Raw genomic sequence first — 21,795 nt, forward strand, 5'->3', positions numbered from 1 at the left:
AATCTCCTGAGTATCTTGTTGGCATACTTTCCCTGAGACACAAACAACTCCCCATCCTTCTACCACACTTCCATGCCAAGGAAGTAATGCATGAGACCCATGTCTTTCATCTTGAATTCTCTTGCAAGGTCCTCCTTGCAAGACACAATCAATTCATCATCACCAGTCAATATGATATCATCAATATAAAGTATGATGAACAACAACTTACCTTTCACCACGATGTGGTATCCACTTCACTCTTTGTGAAGCCCAACCTGGTGAAGTAGTTGTCTATCCTGGTGTACCAAGCACGAGGTGCTTGCTTCAGACTGTACAATGCTCTCTTGAGTCGGCACACATGCGACTCACAGTTGAAGGTCTCAAAACCTTCTGAATGCTCTATGTACACCTCTTCCTCAATCTGGCCATTGAGGAATGCAGTATTCACATCCATCTAATGGATCTTCCAACCCATCTGTGCTGATAGTGCCAACGTAGATCTGATAGATGAGTACCTTGCAACAAGAGCAATATTCTCATCAAAGTTAATCCCCTCGACCTGTGAAAAGCCACGGGCAACAGATCTTGCCTTATGCTTCTCCACACTACCATTAGCAGCTTGCTTTACCTTGTAAAGCCAACGAGAACTCACAACTGACTTGTTCTCCGGTCTCGGAACCATGTCCCAAACATTGTTATGAACTATGGAGTCATAATCATCCACCATAGCATCAACCCAAATCGGCTGTTGCACTACTTCCTCAAAGGAAGATGGCTCGGTATTAACACATTCCCCATCAAGGGCCATGTATCCAGTGTACCTCTTAGGTGACCTCCTCTGTCTGCGCTGAGAATATGGTGCTCCCACATTCTCTCTCGCATCCTCCAACAATTTGTCAGCTTCTCTTGTGCACTTCCGTCCATCTCTGGAAGACTCTTCTTGAGTGGATGTCTCCACTCCTGGAACCTCTACATGCGGTAGCTTTGCATCAGTATGAGGCTCCTCCTCCTTAGGAAACAACATTTCATCCATAGCCTATAGTTGGAGCTCCCTCTCAAGGGAAACTTGCATGGCCTTCTTCTCATCAAACTTGAGATCTCTACGAACCACTGTCCTCCGACTAGTAGGCAAGTACACCTGATAGTTGAGAGGTGTATCAGTGTACCCCACAAATATCCCCAACTATGTTGTCGGCTCTAGCTTCTTCCATGCATCCCTTGTCACATGGAAATATACCGATGAGCCAAAGATCCTGAAGTGACCCACATCTGGTCTCTTATGGGAGAAAGCTTCCTCTAGTGTCTTCATCCCAAGTATGTGATGTGGGCTTCTATTCTGCAAATAGATCGTTGTGTTGCATGCCTCAGTCCACAAGTGAAGTGGCAGGCCTTGCTCATGCAGCATTTCCCGTGCTGCCCCTACAATAGTATTGTTATTCCTCTCGGCCACCCCATTCTGTTGTGGGTTATGAGGTGTCGTTAACTCTCGTTTAATTCCTTCCGATGCATAGAAGTCCTTAAACTCTTGAGAGATATTTTCTCCACCGTTTTTGCTTCTCAAGGCCTTGATCTTCTTCCCTGACTCTTTCTCGACCAAAGCTTTGAACTCACAAAACTTTTGAAATTTTGGTCCTTCTTCTGCATGAAATAAATCCAGTATTTACGAGAATAGTCATCAATCAAAATCACATAATACCATTGCTCCATTGTGGATGTCGTCGAGAATGGTCCACACAAATCAGTATGAACTCGCTCTAAGATAGCCTTTGCTCGACTGTCTCGATCATGAAAGGAAGACTTGGTGTACTTTCCCAAGGTACAACCTTTGCATGTGTCAACCTTCTCAAGTTTACCTTTGGGAAGTCCTGTAGATATCTGTTGCATTATCTTCAAAGCCCCATGATGCAAATGGCTCAATCGCCTCTGCCACAACTTGTCAATGTCTTATCTTTGCACCAATTCTTCTTTCGTACTCAATGCTACACAATCATCTACCTCTAGTTTATAGAGATTCTTCACCTGAATCCCTATCCTCTTGGTCTGACCCGTGGCTATGTGTCTTAGGAACGCCTTTCCTTTACTGAAAAAAACATCTTAGCCTTTGTCCTCCTTTGTCCTCCAACATTGTGACCGATACCAAGTTCTTCTTCAGTTCAGACACATACATCACATCTATCAAGGTGAGAGGAGCTCCATGCTCCCTCTGAAAAGCAACTGTGCCCACTCCTGAAACACTATACCTTCCGTCGTCACCCATCTCTATACGCATCTTGAGGTATTTCTCCTCCAAGGCACCGAATAAATTTTTATCACTGGTCATGTGGAATGAGGCTCCACTGTCAAGATACCAGAGACAACACATCATTGATGACACCATGCTGCGACGAGGGTAAATTCAATTTCGAACTGAGAGGCTAATGCCTCACCTTCCGATCCTTCCGAGGATCCCTTCTTGGACTTCTTCGATGGGAAATTAGTTGCATAATGTCCCATCTTGTGACAATTAAAGCATCTTATTTTATACATGTAACCCTTCTTCCCTCCATGAGAAGAATTCAATTTGAAATGGGAAGCCTTCCCCTTCCCTTTCCTTGCCTTACTTGCTAAGGCCATATTTTATTCATCATCATTCTTGGATGAAGAACCATCTCGTTTGCTCCTCATGATCTCCTCCTGCATAAGATCCGACCACAGTCGTTCCCAATCTGGCAGTTTCTCCCTTCCATTCACAAAGTCCTAGTAGCTATTCCAACTCTTTGGAAGGCCAAGGAGAGCGAGGCTCACCATATCATCATCGATAGTAGTTATTCCCACACTGCCAAGCTCATCTATGTAGGTGGTGAGCTTGTTTAGATATGTGGAAATAGTATCGCCCTTCTCCATCTTGATTCTTCAAAGCTTATCCTTGAGCGCCAATTTCCTCTAGTCACTACTATTCTGGTAGAGGTCCTTCAATGTCTTCCACATTGAAATGGAGTATCCTTCCCATGGAGACTCGAGACAATATGGTCTCGAACTCCCTCAAGGATGATCTGTCTCGCCTTCACCACACTTCTTCCACTCAGCCAACTCTTGTGCATTAGTTGAAGTTGGCTTTGGGATTTCTTGATCAATGAATTCCTTCAAGCCATTGTCTTCTAATACAGCCTCCATTCTATCTTTCCATGCTATGTAATTCGAGCTACCTTCCAAGGCATACTCGAGTCTCAAGCCATAGAACGCCATTGGCCAACCTTGAAGTATGATATGAATTCGATTTTCACCTACAACCCTGAACTTCAAACTTCGAATTCTCTTCTCAGTATACTGTTCACAGCTCTGATACCATGTAGAAAATCTATGATAGGTTAACCCGATAATGCAATATAAATCAAAGCATAATACTATAACCTACTTCTACTATCAATTTGCAGAAGCTTAAAGATCGAGTTGAACAATATAACCAGAAGAAGAAGAATCAATGGCACAATACACATGAAAATACTTTGGGGAAATCCTCAAATAAAAACCCCACACTATTGTATTATCATACATGGTGGAAACACATAGGAATTATACAAAGCCTTAGCTCTCATAGCTAGCCAGCTCTTAGTACAATCCTCACAGATGCTCACAGGCAATCTTGGCTTCTCTCCAGCCTTCCTCTCTGCCCTCCAAGCTCCAATTTCCTTGTGTTGTTCCTTGTGTATGATTAACCTATTACCAAGTGGAAAACCAAACCTTCAAAACTGCGCAATCCTCAAGGATGAATCCTTGACTGCATGCATGAGTTTTCTCCATGACAAAACACATGCAACTGATAGTACATTGTCCTTGAACATTAATCTCAACTGGGTCTTTCTCATAATAGACATGCATGAGTTTCAGATGAGGGAATCTTCAGTTAACTGGAGTAGCATTAGTTGAGTGCATTAATGAATCAACTGACTGTTAACTCACTATTAGTTCATCAAACAGTTTGGAACTAATTTAACTAGACTTAACTCAGTAAAATGAGTTAACTAATTACAACTCAAATATAACTCAATCTTATCTCCTTAATTTAAGGGATAACTCTTGCATGACTTCAGAAAGACTTCTAACTTGAATTTCTCCAACTAGATAATTTAAAATAAATTAATTAATTATTTCCAAGTAGCTATTAAGACTAAATTCGATTTTAATTCACAATTTAATTCAAGGACAAATTAAATTGGAATATTCTTGTTGCCATATTTCAACATAAACAATTACATAATTATAAAACATTATTGTGAAGAGGTAAAATAGTCAAGGAACATGACTATTCATTCCTTATGGCCACTCACTACCTATATAGGCAAACCGCCATGAGGGTATTGTACACACTCAAATTTTTTATGAATATAAATAAATACTTACACAAAATTTACAAATTAATGTATCATTTTTTTACTAAACTCAGGTGAGCAAGAAGTTTCTACTCCAATATTCCTCAACCTTCCTCCTATTTCCTTGTGCAATCCTTGAAGAAATTAGCTCCTAAAAGATAGGAGAATTCCCTATTTCCTTACACAAATTCTAGAGGAATTGATCACCTGATCCAATGAAAAACATGTACACTCAACTAGTACACAATTGATAATTACAATGTACCTTTTCCTCCACCTAAACAAGGAAATTCGAATTTCATGCATGACTAGGGATATTTTTAGTAAATTGATCAATTAATTGAGAGATCAGTGAGTTAACAATAGTTACTACTATTCAACTAAAATCCTACTGACTCTATTCATGACTAGAGCTTAGATAACTGAGTTTAACTAACAATACTTCCACTAGATTGCTAGATTTTAGCAATCAACTCATGAACAACTCTACTTCTAGCCTACAAACACAAATTTATTGATTTAACTAAGTAACAAGGGCATGTCACTCCTGCTAACTGCAACTCAAGTCATCATGCTGATGTAGAATTTTGAATTTCTCCATTTGACTAAGGCACAAGTCAAATGAAGCTTTTTCTTGCTAAAATTTAACAATCACTCTTAGCAAGAAAATGGTTATTTACCACCCCAATCTTGCACTTGTTGTTATCGGGAAAACTAGTGCCCATTCAGAGCTGCTAGTCCCACTAAGACGGGTAGCTATCTTAGAAACAAACATATTAAAGTTACTTGTGTTTTCCTTTATAAGAAATAGATGAGAGAGAAGCAGAGAGCACCAACCTCAGTCTTTCACTAGTCTCCTTGCATGTTTCCTCTCTCCTTTGATAGAGATTTCGCCACTCCTTTCTCACTTGTCCCACTTCAAAGAACACCTGTAGAGCCAAGGCAGCAAAATACCATCAAAGCATAGAGATCTATAACCATAAATAATGTAGAATCAGATGTACATTAACCATATAAATGCATACATAAACAAGATTCAGAGATATACAAGCATATGGAGGAAAACTCAAATATCTTTAGTGATAGAAGTAGTAGAAGAGAGGATTGCAACCAGGCTCTCTGATCCAGCATCATCCTCCCAGCATGAAAGCCCTCTTCACCTCATACAAAGCAAGATCACCCAACAATGTCTTCAAAGAAAAACCAACAGCACTTCCTTGCAAATTACAAAATTTCAGCCTCTGGATCTCTTGGATGAGGGATCCATATATAGATGTTTTCAGGAGAGTGAGTCAGCTTCTGGGATTTTGATTAGTGTCATTTCACTAATAGTTCTTGGTTCCACTTGGAGATTTTAGATCTCTTACTCATCCATGGGCAAACTCAGAGAGGCAAGTGTCATATGAGCAGTTTCTAGAAGATTCTCTGGGTTTCCACCTAGAAAACTACTTCTGCCATTTGTCTGATCTCACTCATCGCACCCTACAGAAGGGCTTTCTAGTATGCATCACACCCCCCGTGTGTAATAGGTGAGATGCATCGCACCCTATGCATGGAGTAGTCTGTATGGTCCTGTTTTGACCAGTTCGAAGTAGTTTTTCATGGAGAACTACTGGGAGATGATGTAATCAGTTGACCTTGTTCCTTTAGGGTATGAAACAACACCTTTAGGGGTTTAGAATCCCTTGGTTTATGGACATATGTGATTGGGGTTGCAGTGCCCAAATATGTCTATAACACCTGTGGAACTAGAAATTTCCTCTTGAAAAATCCTTTGTCAAAATTTGTGCATCCTTCTCCTCTGTAGGTGTACTGGAACATGATGATCCTCTTTTGTAAAAAATCTCTCAGGTGATGGTACATGATGTCCATATGCTTGGACCTATCATGAAACACTAGATTTTTAAAGAGTTTGATACGACTTTGATTATCACAACGGATCAATATAGGATCCATCCCTTAACTGAATAGACCAACTAGGATCTTCCTCATCCAAATAGCCTCCCATGTTTCTTCACTAGTAGCCATGTACTTGACCTTTGTTGATATGAGTACTACATATATTTGATTCTTGTTGTACCAAGAAACTATTGTTGACCCAACACTGAAGATATCTCCCATGTGCTCTTCATGTCTAATGGAATCCCTGCCCAAACTTCATCTATGAAGCCTTGTAGCTTCTCACCATTAGTTCTCCTCTACCATAAACCAAAATTTATTGTAGCCATAAGGTATCTGAGAACATGTTTTGCTAATTTCCAATGAAGTTGGGTAGGCTCCACCATAAACTGACTAAGTCGATTAAATGCAAAACAAATATTGGGCCTTGTGTTCACCAAGTACATCAAGGACCCCACCAATTGTTCGTAGATAATGCCATATATGGCCTCTCTTGTAGAAGCACCATATTTCCTCCAATTAATAGCTATAAGAGTGTCCATGGGCTTGTAATCCTGCATATGGAATCTCTAAAGGATTTTAGAGGTGTACTTCCCATGACCAACAAATAGCTCTCCATCTCCCTGCCACACCTCCAAACCAATGACGTACTGTATCAAGCCCATATCCTTTATCTCGAAGTCTCTTGCAAAGTCCTCCATGTAAGACTGAATCAACCTCTCATCTCCTATCAGTATCAAATCATCTACATACAAGGCTAAGATGAGCTAACTGCCATCTACCAAAATGTAGTCGAGGTTGGAATTTGCTTCACTCTTAGTGAAGCCCAATCTATTGAGATATGAATCTATGCAAGTGTACCAAGTAGGAGGTGCCTGATTTAGGCCATAAAGGGCTATATTGAGTCTACACACATGTCCCCTTGTCAAATGTCTCAAATCCCTCAGGTTGCTCAATGTAGATCTCTTCCTCAACCAATCCATTGAGGAAGGCAGTCTTAATATCCATTTGGTGGATCTTCCACCCAAACTATGCTACCAATGCTAGTATGGTCCTAATAGAAGAATATATTTCCACATGGGAAAATGTCTCCTCATAATAAATTCCCTCTACCTGTGAGAAGCCTTTGGCCACAAATAATGCCTTGTACTTCTCAATCTGCCATCAGCTATATGTGTCACCTTATACACCCACCTGGAACCAATAACAAATTTTCCCTCAGGTATAGGCACAACATCCCAAGCATCATTCTTCATGATGGAGTCATTCTCCTCCTCCATGGAATCTACCCACACCTGCGGGGAAACTGCCTCATGAAATGAAAAAGGCTCAGAATCAATCAATTTTGTCATGAGTGCCATATATCTGGTATATTTGTCTGATGATCTCCTTTGTCTACACAAGGAGATAGGAGCTCCAACATGCTCCTAAGCATCATGCACCAATCTATCTGCCTCCCTAGTTCTCTTCCTCCCTTCTCTGGAAGGCTCTGTGTGAGTGGGTGCCTCCACTCCACCTCTTCTCTACTCCTCCACATATGGCTACTCCACAACATCTTGTGGATCTAATTGGGGCTCCAATTTTGGAGCGAAAATCTCCTCATATGGTGGAATGCTTAGCTCTCACTCTAGAGAGCTTCTCATGGCCTTCTCCTCATCAAATCTGACATCTCTCCTCATTACAATCATCTTGAGTGAAGGCATGTACACCCAATAAATTTGAGGTGTCTTTGTGTATCCTACAAATATCCCTCTCTATAGTGGGTTCCAACTTTATCCTACTATCCTTGGAGACATGATAATAGACCATGGATCCAAAAATGCGAAAGTGGGATAAATCTAGCTTCCTCCAAGAGAAAACCTCTTCATGTGTGATCATTCCAAGAATTTTGTGAGGGCTCTTGTTCTGAAAATAAACAATTGTATTGCATGCTTCTACCCACATGTATAGTAGAAATCCTTGGCCATGCAACATTGCTCTTGCATCCCATACAATTCTTTTATTCTTGCTCTCTGCCACCCCATTTTGTTCTAGGTTGTGAGGTGCAGTCAACTCCCTTATAATACTTTCCTTCTCACATAATTCTTTGAAGGCACTAGACACATACTCTCCTCCATTATCACTTGATAGGAATTTAATTTTCTATCTAGTCTCATTTCCACTAAGGCTTTGAATTCAACAAAGTTTAAATAAATATCATCTTTCTTCTTCATGAAATAGATCCAAAATTTGTGGGAAAAGTCGTATACAAAAATCACATAATACATGTGTTTTGTAATTGATATTGTAGAAAATGGTCCACACGCATTTGAGTGAACTCGCTCCAAGATGGATCTAGCTCTGCTACCTTGGCCCTAGAAGGAGGATTTAACATATTTCCAAGAGTGCATCCCTTGTAAACATCGTGTTGATCAAGGGTGCATTTCGAATTCCAGTGGTAATCTACTGCATAATTTTCAAATCTCCATAGTGTAGGTGTCCCATGCACCTAAGATAAATGTCTCCAACATCTCAACCCTAAACATGTTTTTCTTTGATGCTCACTGCAGTACATGCATACACCTCTATCTTGTAGATATTTTTAACCTGAACACCAATTTGTTTTACTTGTCCAGTAACAACATGCTTCAGATGAGCTTTCCCCTTACTAAACACCACATCATATCCATAGTCTTCAAGTACAGCTACAGAAACTAATTTCTTCTTCAGAACAGGAACATACATTACATTCTCTAGGTGAAGATGGGAGCTTGAATCCCTCTTAAAGGTAATAGTGCCAATCCTTTTGGTACTATACCTCCCATCATCTCAAAGTTATATGTGTAATTGTAGATCCTTCTCCTCCAAGCCACTGAAGAACTCCTTACTTCCTATCATATGAAATGAATCACTAGAATATAAGTACCATACGTTGCCTTGTAGAATACTTATCATGCATGAAATGAGGATGAAATCCAACTTGAATTGTGATGTGAGAGCATCACCTCTTGTTGCTCCTGCTGGCTTCTTCCTGAATTTCTTGTGTAGACACTTGGTTTCATAGTGCCCATATTCATGGCAATGAAAACATTAGATTTTACTGAGATCATTCTTCTTTCCATGGTTCTGGCTATATTATGCCTTACCTTGGGCCTTCTTTCCCTTGGATTTCTTTCCTTTGCTTGCTAGAGCAAGGTTTTCTTCCTCCTCATATTTGGATGTGACACCATCTCTAGTGTTTCTTTTGATCTCCTCCTGCGCCAAATCAGTCAAAGTCTCTCCTAATCTAGTAGCTTGTCTCTCTCATTAATTGAATCCTGATAGTTGTGCCAAGATTTTGGAAGGCCAAGGAGTGCTAAGCTCATAATTTTAGATGATGCCAAATTTTCTCCTATTCCTTCAAGTTCATCTTGAACTTGAGTGAATATGGTTCTATTACAATGACAACTCCAATCCTTGAAGCTCAACCTACACTACAATACTAATCTCCTACTCTCTTACCTGCTCTGACCAAAACTTAGCCAAAATAAGCCTCAGCCTTCCTCCTATTTCCTTGCACAATCCTTGAGGAAATTAGCTTCTAAAATACTAGATAATTCCCTATTTCCTTGCGCAAATCCCAGAGGAATCGATCACCTCCTCCAATGAAAAACCTATACACTCAACTAGTATATACTTGATAATTAGAATGTGCCTTTTCCTCCATCTCAACTAGGAAATTCGAATTTCATGCATGAATAGCATTATTTATAGTAAATTGATCAGTTAACTGAGAGATCAGTGAGTTAACAATAGTTACTACTACTCAACTGAACTCCTACTAACTCCATTCATGACCAGAACTCAGATAAATGAGTTTAACTAATAATAACTCCACGAGATTTCTATATTTTAGCAATCAACTCATGCACAACTCTACTTCTAGACTACAAACTCAAATTTACTGATTTAACTAAGTGACAAGGCCATGTCACTCCTACTAACTGCAACTCAAGTCATCCTGTTGATGTGGAATTTTGAATTTCTCCATTTGACTAAGTCACAAGTCAAATGAAGCCTTTTCATGCTACAATTTAACAACCATAACCAATAAGATCATATTTCTCAAAGAAGATGGAGGTTATAGAGGTTAGATCAAAGGGGGAAATTACAAGATCGGGAAGAACTAAAGAATAAGTCCAGAAAACCCAAAAAATAGTAGTTGGGTTCTGTTGAAGCCCCGAAAATCGGGTCTACAACAAGGGGGATACCTGCCCGGTCCAGACCTTCGTTGGCAGCTCCTTTTCCGTTTGGTATAGCGGGTCTGACTGGGGATATGGGACCAGTTTTCCAATTTAAGTGTGTGTGTGAGAAAGATTGATATTTCTGATCTAACAGTTTCTAAATGGAATACTTCTACTCTAATTCTAATCTAATAATAAGGAAATTATATTCTAATAAGCAGAAATATCTAAATCTACACTAACCCGAGGTGTAATCTTTCCCTTATGCGATCTAAAATGATTTCAATAACAACTGGTAATAAATATCATTCAACTGTTATGAGAAAAGAATTCAATAAAGATGAACCATTTTGTATAAAAAGTTAGATGAAACAGTTGTGAAAAAACATATCGCATAATAAGCTATTCATACACTAAGCATAAATAAATAGATATCACCGTACAAAAGTGCCAAATGATAACTCAGGCATTCATACATCAATATATAAAAGACTGAACATGAAAATCACTCTAACACAAGGGCAGAAATAGTTAAGAGATAGAAATACCATTTATAACTAGTCCTACTCATGAGCTTCAAGCGATAACGATTTATTTCTTCTTGATCAAATATCCACTAAGAGTACAAAATTGCAACATCAGTAGCAGATATCAAATGCAAACATCAATAAATCTTGTTCCATTCATTCATCAAAACCTCCTCAAAGGGTACAGAAGTGCATGTTCTGGGGATAAGTTTTTGATAAATTTCAGGACCCTTCTCTAAATGCATGAGAAGGGTTTAAATACTACTAACTAAATCTAAAAATAAATTATTACAAAAATGTAGGATGCGGTTTAAATGACCGTCCTCTTTTCAGGAAAATGAAACAAAATTAAAACTAAAATTGAATCTAAAATTAAACTACTTCTGTATTTGGTCCTTGAAATCACACACATGTAGCATCTGTTTGAGAAGAGTCAGGTGGCCGACTTCTGATTTTAGCTAAGCTGAGAAAACCGAATCGACAAGAGTTGGTGCCATCTTTTCGGCCGAATTGATGATACACTTAAGAGTCATCCACTGGCTATGTGGCTTTACCAAGTATGCCCAGTAATAATCCCAGTTCAACTTGGTTAACCCTTGGATTGCTTTTGCCTTTTATTTTGCCTTCTGCTTCCATTCTGCCTGTATTTGTTGTGTGTTAGGTAAATATCCTAGAGTGGTCTCTGTGATCAAATTTGCCCTGTGCAAATTTTCATTTACACAATCAATAATATTGCTTGCTATCGTGGTTGCTCCTTCTGCTGCTTGCTCTGCCTCCCTGATTTGCTCGTCCCATTTGTTAAAGAGCATTTCTTTGTGATTTTCATTGATCCTTGGTGCACCTGCTCTTTTTTCCTCGTCTGTTTCTTGCCAAGCCAAATATTCAGTCACCCGTTTATCAACTAATCATAGTCACTTCGTAAATCTACAACTTGATTAGTGGTTTTATCACTTATTTCACAATAATTGTTCCACAGCGATATTTTTTGGCCCAACGCCTCTTACTGTTGTATTAATTGTTCATTCAAGGAAATGGACTCTGTGATGAATTCTGTAAGTTTAGGATTGTCCTTGTGCATCTCCTGTAAATCCTATAACTTCTTTCCTTTCTCATCCAAACTTTTCTGATATCCTATCTGCATTTGTTGGAAGTCCTGATGTAACCTTTCAAGTTGTTTCTCTGCTTCATTGTTAGTGTTATCTTGTTGCAACTGTTGTTGCAAAACTTGTATCTGGTCTTCCTTTTCTTTTAGCAATTGTTGTACCTCAAATGCTTTATCAATAGTCGCAGAAGCGTATGCTCCTACGATCTGAGATATTTTGGTGAGATTCTCAGTGGTATTGCTAGTGGGATCTTGCCACAGGACATCTAATTGTTCTGCGTCTTGAGGGAGCACATTTTCCAATTTCCTTTTCTTCCTCTATCTTCTTACTACTGCTTTGTGCTGTGGGCTATAAAATACATCAAGAGGAGGAATTTCTTCTATTTTGAGCATAAGCTCAGAGGATGGGGCAATAGGAATATGCTCCATATCTAAGACATTGCTAACTGTTGTTGTGACTACTTCTTTTGTTACCTATGCATTACTCGCAGGTGTTTTTATGGTTTTCCCTTCAAGATTGATCAAGTTATTTAAGGTTTCCCATTCTTTATCTAATTCTGTTGTGACTGATGGCTGTTGAATGACGAGAGGGGGAGGATCTCTTTGCGGGGAGGTAAAAACCTGTTGCTGTAGAAGTTCCGTTGACTAGGCAGTATCTTTTACTGACTCTTCGCTCTTATCCTGTTCAGTTACGGATCTTTTAGAATGTTCAGATGTTTCCTTTTCAGACTTGGATTTAGATCCATTTGTGTTTGAACTTCCACTAAGACTAACACTTGGAGTTGGTTCCCTTGCGGGTTTTAGGCGTAGTTTATCCAAAGGAATACTGGCTAATATTCTTTCCCTGTATATTTTGAACTATTAGAATTCTTCTGGAGAAAATTTCACATGGGTTGCATGCAGAATTTCTTCAAGTGTGCTTTTCTGTTGGAATATGTCATCAAATAAATCATCTTCTCCAGAAAACACCTTTACCTTGACTGAAGTAGTGAAATTCTTAGCAACATCATGAGGGTCGAATGGTCTTCCTAAAAAATTGAATAACTGTAAAAATGTTATATTTTTTACTTCTGTGAATGCATGGCCTACATCAAATAGCGAAAAGGCCCCACAGGCTACAGGAAACTGTGGCCAGATAGCCTTCTTTTTGTCTTTCAAATCTTTAGTCAGACCTCCTTCTCCACAGGTTTGATAGGCAATTTCTCGAGCTAAGAGTTTATCAGGGACATACAAAGGTAGGACATGAGGGGAAGCAAAACTTCCAAATACCCTGACATAAGTAAACAATTCCTCCCCAAACCATCTCGCGATAGGGAAGATGTCTACTTCTGCTTCAGGAGAGCATCTCGGAGCATCTTTATCATACAACATTCTGTACAAGGGTGGCATAATTCCATGACAAATCTGGTAGAAGTATGGAGTGAACTTAGAGTCCCACAATTCTTTATGATAGACATGGATGGGTAAGGGGTCTTGAGTTGTCCACTTCCAATCCATAACAGAAACTTAGAAACATAACATACCGCATCCATTACATACGCAGATAGGTAAAAGGGAGGATAGATTCTTTGAGAGGCAACTCTTTTAGATCGGTAACTTACAATGGCCGTGACTAGGTTATCAGACAATATTTTAGCCCAATCTACAATAGTGGCATTCGTGGTGGCATCCAATAACTGTAGCCATTCTGATGAAAATTTGTTGATATCTGGCATTCCAAACAATCTACAGAGCATGGCAGCAAAAAAGCAATATGGGGAGGTGAGAGAACCAGTACTGCACATACCGTGTTTATCTTTATTCATCGGTTCGTCCCTCCTTGACCAGTCTTTGGTGGTTTCTGCCAGGTCTTGATTTTATTTTGCAAATTTCTCCATAAACTGCTTGTTATAAGTTGCCTGTGGCTCCGGTAAATGATACCTGAGCTTTAAATCCTGCGCAGCGAATGAGCCAATAAGTCCTTGACCTTGAGTTTTAAACTGTCTGTTTCTGATATCAACGATGTCCAATATCCACTTAACCATGTCTGAGTATGGGAGAATTTTGGGTCTTGCTACTATCCGGTGTAAGAATGAGCAGGCTAACTCTGTGATGGATGCCTCAGATGAACTCTTTGAGCCCGCGGTAGCAGCAACTTCCATTACTCTTGGATTCTCCTCTTCGAGAAGATTATACATGCGTTCCCACGTAGCAATTCTTGCGTCTCTGTTACAGGCCGTGTCTGTATATAAGGGAGCCATTTCTTTTTCTTCAGATGTTGGAGCTTTGCTTTTCTTTCCCATTTTAACCTGCGTATTTCTTTGTATCATCCTCTATTCTCCGTTCCTGCAATTCACAAGTGAAGTGAAAATATGACAAGGAAGGGTGATGGGAAAGTTTTTTAAATGCTGAAGACACATCAAATATACCACCTTACGTGAGATGATTTTTCGATAAGCACGAACCCATATTCCATTAATAACTGGCAACTACCTCATTTATTAGCATTAAAGTGCATAACCAGGTGTCAGCTTATGAAAAATACTTTTCTTGAATAACGAGCCCGAAAGATCTGCGATGGAGCGATTTTGCGATTTGCTTCGCAATATCGCAGATCACAATATCGTGGAATGACAACGTCGCAGAATCATAACATCGCAAAATTGGTTGCTCGTGACATCACATTATCGCATTGTCGCTGTATCGCGAAATCGCAATATCGCAATATCGCAGATCGCAGAAACGTTATATATGATAAACTTTGTTAACTCGTTTTCTGCGACATGCGATTTGCGATCGGCGTCATCGCATATCGGCAAATTAAAGTTTTTCAATGTAAATTGTGTTGTATGCATTGCGATATTTTAATTGCAATCTCACAATGTTTAAAATTCAGCTCATAAGGAGGTATCACGTTATCTTTTTGCGATGTGATATTCCTAAGGAAAGATTTGTGTCTTACCTTATCATAAAACTTTGATTTTTGGATTTTTCAAGGGGGGGCTTCCTAAGCTTATGATGGTAATTTTATTCGAAAAAAAGGAAATTTAAACACTACTTTGATTTTTTTAATTTTTACTAAGGGCCACCACTTATTTAGTATTAAGAATTACACTAAATAAGAAAGGGGGTTATTGCTGGCCACAACAGGTTCAAGCACTGTGAACCATTCATAGTATATTTTCAATAAAGAAGCAAAGGTGGACATCAAGCCATATCAAGGTGAGATTGATTCTTTGAAATTAAATCATTGGTGATGGAAGTTAGAGGTTTACTTTAGTGTTCACCACATAGATGAGGCTTGTTTAAAATTAGAATGCCATGCCCTGACCTAGTGGGAAAGCCTCTGTAATGTTTCTTTTTTCAAGCATTGGGAATAGAGACTAACTTAGGATCATATCCATTCCCTAGGCTACATATTAACAAATAATGATGTAATATCTGGGAATTAATTGTGTCGGGAGCCAGTCTATGTAGGAATTTACAGGGTAAGTTCCTTAGACAGAACACCAAAAGGACACCGCTCACAACCAGATCGCAGATCAATACACCAGTATTTTGACGTGGTTAAAACCCTCAAAGAGGGAAACAGTCCACGGCCTAAGCCAACGTGGCCACTTCAAGCAATTTATTAATAAAAGAATGAAAATTTACATATGTTTCTCTCATGCACGGATTACCCTACAAATGACCCTCCATGCGCTTTAAATAGAATTCATGGACCAATCGGATGTCAAGCCACGAATCAAGTTTCGGTAATACCGAGAAGAGAATGAACCGTCGGATCACTACATATCGTGACCGTCGGATTGTAAGTTACAAAATGTACAACGGTAAAGAAACACACTTTACCTAACTCTATACCTAACTCTACACTAGACCAAGTTGTACTTAACTATTTCCTATGTGTCGGAATATCCTAACATCCCCCCTTAAGAACAACTTGGGATAGGATTGAAGGATTTACAAATATGACACAATAGGAGAAGGAAGGAGGCACTAGAGCCTATCCCCCCTTAGTGACAACTTCCTGAACTCCAACCATAAATCGAAGTTTAGTGAACTTCGCCTCTGTGAGAGCCTTTGTGAAGATGTCTGCAACTTGATCATCTGTTGAACAATATTGCACTTCAAGAACATGGTCGTGAATGAGCTTTCTGATGAAGTGCATGTGAAGTTCAATGTGTTTGCTGCGCTGATGTTGGACTGGATCTTTGCATAGCTGAATGGAACTTTGATTATCACACCAAAGTGTAGTCGGATGCTGCTACTGAAATCCAAACTCTGATAGGATCTGACGAAGCCACAAGGCTTCCTTACTAGCTTCTACGGCACCACGATACTCTGCTTCTGCTGATGAAAGAGAAATGGCAGCTTGTTTCTTACAAGCCCATGTAATAGGTCCTGAACCAAGAGTGAACACATAACCGGCAGTAGACTTCCGATCATCAGGGTCACCAGCCCAATCGGAATCAGTGAAACCAACCAATAGAGGGGATGCTTCGGCACTGTAATGAATCCCAAACTGAACTGTACCTCGAACATAACGAAGTATTCTTTTAGCTGCTTTCCAATGACTTTCATGGGGGTTTTGCATGAACCGAGCAACAAGGCCAACAACAAAGGAAAGGTCAGGACGAGTATGGGTTAGATACAAAAGTTTTCCTACAAGTTGACGGTATAAGGTAGCATCAACTTCAGGAGAAGTACAAGTGACTGAAAGTTTGACTCCAGACTGAAAGGGAGAAGGGGCTAGCTTACAGTCTTCCATGTGAAAATGGCGTAGAATATCACAAGCATACTTGGACTGGGAAAGGGAAATACCCTCCTTGGATTGCAAGACTTGAAGACCGAGAAAATAGTGTAAGTGTCCTAAGTCTGTCATTTCAAATTTCCTTTTAAGGCTAGACTTCACATGGTTTATAAGGTTGGGATCACTACCAGTAAGGATAAGATCATCAACATAAAGAACAAGGATGATAAGAGAGTTGCCCACTTTCTTGGTGTAGACAGTATTGTCAAAATGACACCTAGAAAAGCCAGATTCTAAAAGAAAGCTATCCATTTTGGCATACCAAGCCCGAGGAGCTTGCTTGAGACCATAAAGGGATTTCTTAAGTCGACATACAAGGCTGGAGTCTGTTTGTATGAAGCCAATGGGTTGTTCCATATAGATTTCTTCATGTAAGTCCCCATGCAAGAAGGCAGATTTAACATCCATCTGATGGACTTCCCATTTGAAAGAGGCAGCAAGAGAAAGAACAAGGCGGATAGAGTTCATTTTGGCAACAGGGGAGAAGGTTTCAGTGTAGTCAATGCCTTCAACCTGTGAAAAACCTTTAGAAACAAGACGAGCTTTATGTTTATCAACTTTCCCATATGGTCCATACTTGGTTCTGTAAACCCATTTGCATCTAACAAGTTTTCGTCCCTTTGGTAGAGGAACAAGATCCCATGTATCATTTGCCAATAATGAATGATATTCTTCATTCATAGCAGCTTCCCAATCTGGATGGCCTGAAGCTTCTGCAAAGGTGTCAGGATCATAATTTACTGGAGCTTGAGCCAGTAAAGAAGAGGCTCTCTCGAACTGAGAACGTGTGTGTCGCTGATCTGTAGGATCACCGGCAAGATCACCTGCTGCATCTCGAGTAGCACGAACCCATTTTGGAAGCTCAGGAGCTGAAGGAGGATCCTGAGATGGTGGGGGAGGATTTTCATCCTCACTTTCATCATCTGAAGAAGAAATGTTTTCAAAGGTAGAAGAGATAGGGAGAGGTGGCACATTCGCCGGACTAGGCTCGCAGGCCGATATATTTTCATCAAATTTTACATTTCTTCTAATGATAACATTTTTGGACTTAAATGGAATAAGTCTATAGTCTTTGACATCTTCAGAATATCCAACAAAAGTACATTTTTCACTCTTAGGTTCTAAAGCTTTATGCTTTTCATCTGGAATATGGGCCCATGCTTCACTTCCAAAAACACGAAAGTGACTTACATCTGGTTTGATTGAGCTCCATGCTTCTTCTGGAGTGATATTCTTTAAAGCCTTAGTAGGAGTGCGATTTATTATGTAATTTTCATAGTTAATTGCTTCTGCCCAAAAACTAAGACCAAGTCCTTTAGATTGTAGCATACAATTAGCCATTTCCTTTAAGGTGCGATTCTTCCTTTCAGCTACACCATTTTGTTGTGGAGTATATGGAACAGTATGTTACATTTGAATTCCATTCTCAGTGCAATAGTTGATGAATGTGTTTTTAACATATTCTCCGCCATTATCAGATCTTAACTTAAGAATTTGATGTCCAGATTGTTTTTCAACAAAGGCCTTGAAGGCCAAAAAAGTGTTAAATACTTCACTCTTGAGTTTTAAGAAGTATACCCAAGTGCGTCTGGAGAAATCATCAATGAAAGTTAAGAAATATTTGCAGCCAGAGAATGACACAACTGGAAGTGGAACACATAAATCACTATGCACAAGCTGTAAAGGGGCTGAGGCGTGCCAAGAGGCACGTTTTTCAAAACTGTCCCGATGATGTTTTCCGAGTACACATCCGGAACAAACACCATCTCTGCAAGATACCATAGGAAGACTTGTCACCATATTTTCTTTACATAGATGCTGAAGGGAGCGATAGTTTAAGTGACCAAATAGCTCATGCCAAAGTTTGCTCACTTCATCGTTATGAGCAACAAATACTGAGGGAAGATTTGATGACCCAAAGTTATGAAACTTATACAACCTTGTAGAATCATCAGCAATGCCAGTAGCCAAAATATGTTTAGGATCTCTTAAGTCCTTGATTACAACATCATGAGGTGAAAATTCAACGATTTTACCTTCACCTGAATGAGTTATCTGATATACAGATAGAAGGTTGCAGGATAAGGTTGGAACACATAATACATCATTAAACTGACCATTGTCTAGATGAACAGTTCCAGTCCCTACAACATTAAGAGATCTATCATCACCAACATATATATTTTTGGTGTTACAATTATTTAAAGAAGAAAACATGGCTTTGTTTTTGGCCATGTGATAAGAAGCTCCAGAATCAATGAGCCACTCATGAGAATGAGAAGAAGAAGATACATTTAATGCATAGCCAGACCGAGATGCTTGACAACCACATGCAGAAAGTGTCATTCCTGAAGATGAAGTTGAAGTTGAAGATTGCCCCAAATGGATGTTATGCTTCTTCATTGCTGCTTCCAAGGCTTCCATCTTCTTAAAGCATTTTGATTCTAAGTGGCCATCTCGATTACAAAAATTGCAATGTCTATCAGTCTTCTTCCCTTTGTTTTTATTTGTCTTATCATTTTGTTGAAATGATTTTTCATTTTGGGGCTGAAATTGCTTGGGACCCTTGTTTGGTTTAAGACCATTCTTTTTAGGATATGACTTCTTAGGATTCTTTGAATTTGGTTGCTGCTGGGCGGCTAACGCTTTCTTGGAAGAGTTTCCAAGATTAAGAAGACCAAGGTGTAAGAGTTTTTCTTGTTCTCTTATTAAAGAATCACAAAAAGAGTCAAAGGAATGGGGCTTGTAGTCTGTTCCTTGAGAAATGAAGGCTTCTCTTGTAGAATGGAAGGTGGAAACAAACACAGAGTAGGTTGGTCCCAACTTTGTAAGAATGGAATAGATAAGGTTACTATCTTCTTTCTTAACTTTAACACCTTCCAAAAGATATCTAAGGGTCTTGAACTTGGACAAGAAATCTTCAATGCAAGAAAAATTATTAGGGTCCAATGTAAGCAACTCATTTTCAAGTTGATGGGCTCTAATTTCATTTTTAATCCCAAAAACTTTATTGATTTGTTTCATTGCTTCATCAGGAGTATCAATTTCTGCAATATGGAATCTAAGATCTGGAGAAATAGACATCCCTATCAATCCACGTGCTTGATCTTGCCTATTTTCCCATTTAGCAACCTTATCTTCATCCTTCGGTTTCTTTTCTTGGCCTAAGGCTATTCTGTAGAGACCTTTACTTCTAAGTAAATCCTCAATGTAAGCCAACCATTGGAAGTAGTTGGTGCTGTCAAGGGTAACTTGGTATTGACTTTCCATTTCAATGGAAATTGAAGCTAAAGATGCTGAAAATAAGTGTTCCAATGGATAGATCACGAAAAATTAGGCTGGTTTAAAAAAAACGGCTCTGAAAACGGCTTCCGGATGAAGAAGTTATGGCTTTTTGAAAAAAGGTTGTTGAAGTTGCCGACGAAGTGCGGGAATGTGCGGAAATGAAAAAGTCCGCCCCCACAAAATGGAGACTTGAACCCAAGACCTCTACTCTCTTAAAATAGCTTTGAACCAATTGATCTATACAAAAAATTTGAGAGAGAGAGAGAAGGGGGGGGGTGCTTTGGGTTGCGTGCTTGCTTTGAGAAAGCTCTTTTTCCCTACAAAACAAAAAACACAAAACCCAACACGGACATGCAAAGAAAACGAACCTTATGGCTCGAAGTTAGCTTTAGCCGAAAAAACTAAATATTTTCAAAAATGAACCTTGCGGCTCAAAGTTAGCTTTGGCCGGAAACTAAATATTTTCCTCAATGTTTCTGATTTTCCGAGATCACCCTAAGGCGCAGGGAAAAGAGCATACGCACGAGAAAAATCCTTCCTTTCTGTTTCTAATTTGCCCAGATCGCACAGAGTCGCAGGGCAAAGAGCATACGCAGAAATGAAAGGTATAGATCCGGTAATAAAAAGGCTAAATAAACCGAAACCGAAATAAACAGAGAGAAAATAACAGTAAACTGCAAATAAACACTGTATACCTCCAGATCTTAAAAATGACGCAGCTAGGGCTACCGGAAACCTTTTCGCGTGAAACGAAAGGGGTTCCTCACTGGAACAGATGCTCCCAACACAACAGAGCAGTCCTCTCGGCCCGAAAGCAGTCAGAAACAGCAGATCTAGGAAACGGCAGTCGGATGCAGTTCTACCGGCTTCAGATTTGGATCACCAACGGACGCGGCCCTTAAATAGCTCCGATACCATGTAGGAATTTACAGGGTAAGTTCCTCAGACAGAACACCAAAAGGACACTGCTCACAACCAGATCGCAGATCAATACACCAGTATTTTGACGTGGTTAAAACCCTCAAAGAGGGAAACAGTCCACGGCCTAAGCCAACGCGGCCACTTCAGGCAATTTATTAATAAAAGAATGAAAATTTACATATGTTTCTCTCATGCACGGATTACCCTACAAATGACCCTCCATGCGCTTTAAATAGAATTCATGGACCAATCGGGTGTCAAGCCACGGATCAAGTGTCGGTAATACCGAGGAGAGAATGAACCGTCGGATCACTACATATCGTGACCGTCGGATTGTAAGTTACAAAATGTACAACGGTAAAGAAACACACTTTACCTAACTCTACACTAGACCAAGTTGTACTTAACTATTTCCTATGTGTCGGAATATCCTAACAGTCTACAGCCTAGTATAGGGTAGATCTATAGGCATTAGACGTTAGATGTTATATGTAAACATTTTTCAATATCAGGGAGATGTGTAAGTGTTAGACATTAGATGTTAGATGTAAACATCTTTTAAATGTCAGCTCTATTACTCATTACATATTATTATTGAATGATTAACCTATATAAGTGAATAGTTAAGTTATATTAATTAATTGAAATATCAATATTTGTAGCTAAAAAAAAAATGGAGAATGATGAATTAGGATTCCATGAAAAAACAATTCTGAGTTCTACATTCCATGAACAA

Source organism: Pinus tabuliformis, chromosome Q (genome assembly GCF_031772625.1).
Source record: "Pinus tabuliformis cultivar Carrire ecotype Pingquan chromosome Q, CPIR1, whole genome shotgun sequence".
In the NCBI taxonomy this organism is placed as follows: Eukaryota; Viridiplantae; Streptophyta; class Pinopsida; order Pinales; family Pinaceae; genus Pinus; species Pinus tabuliformis.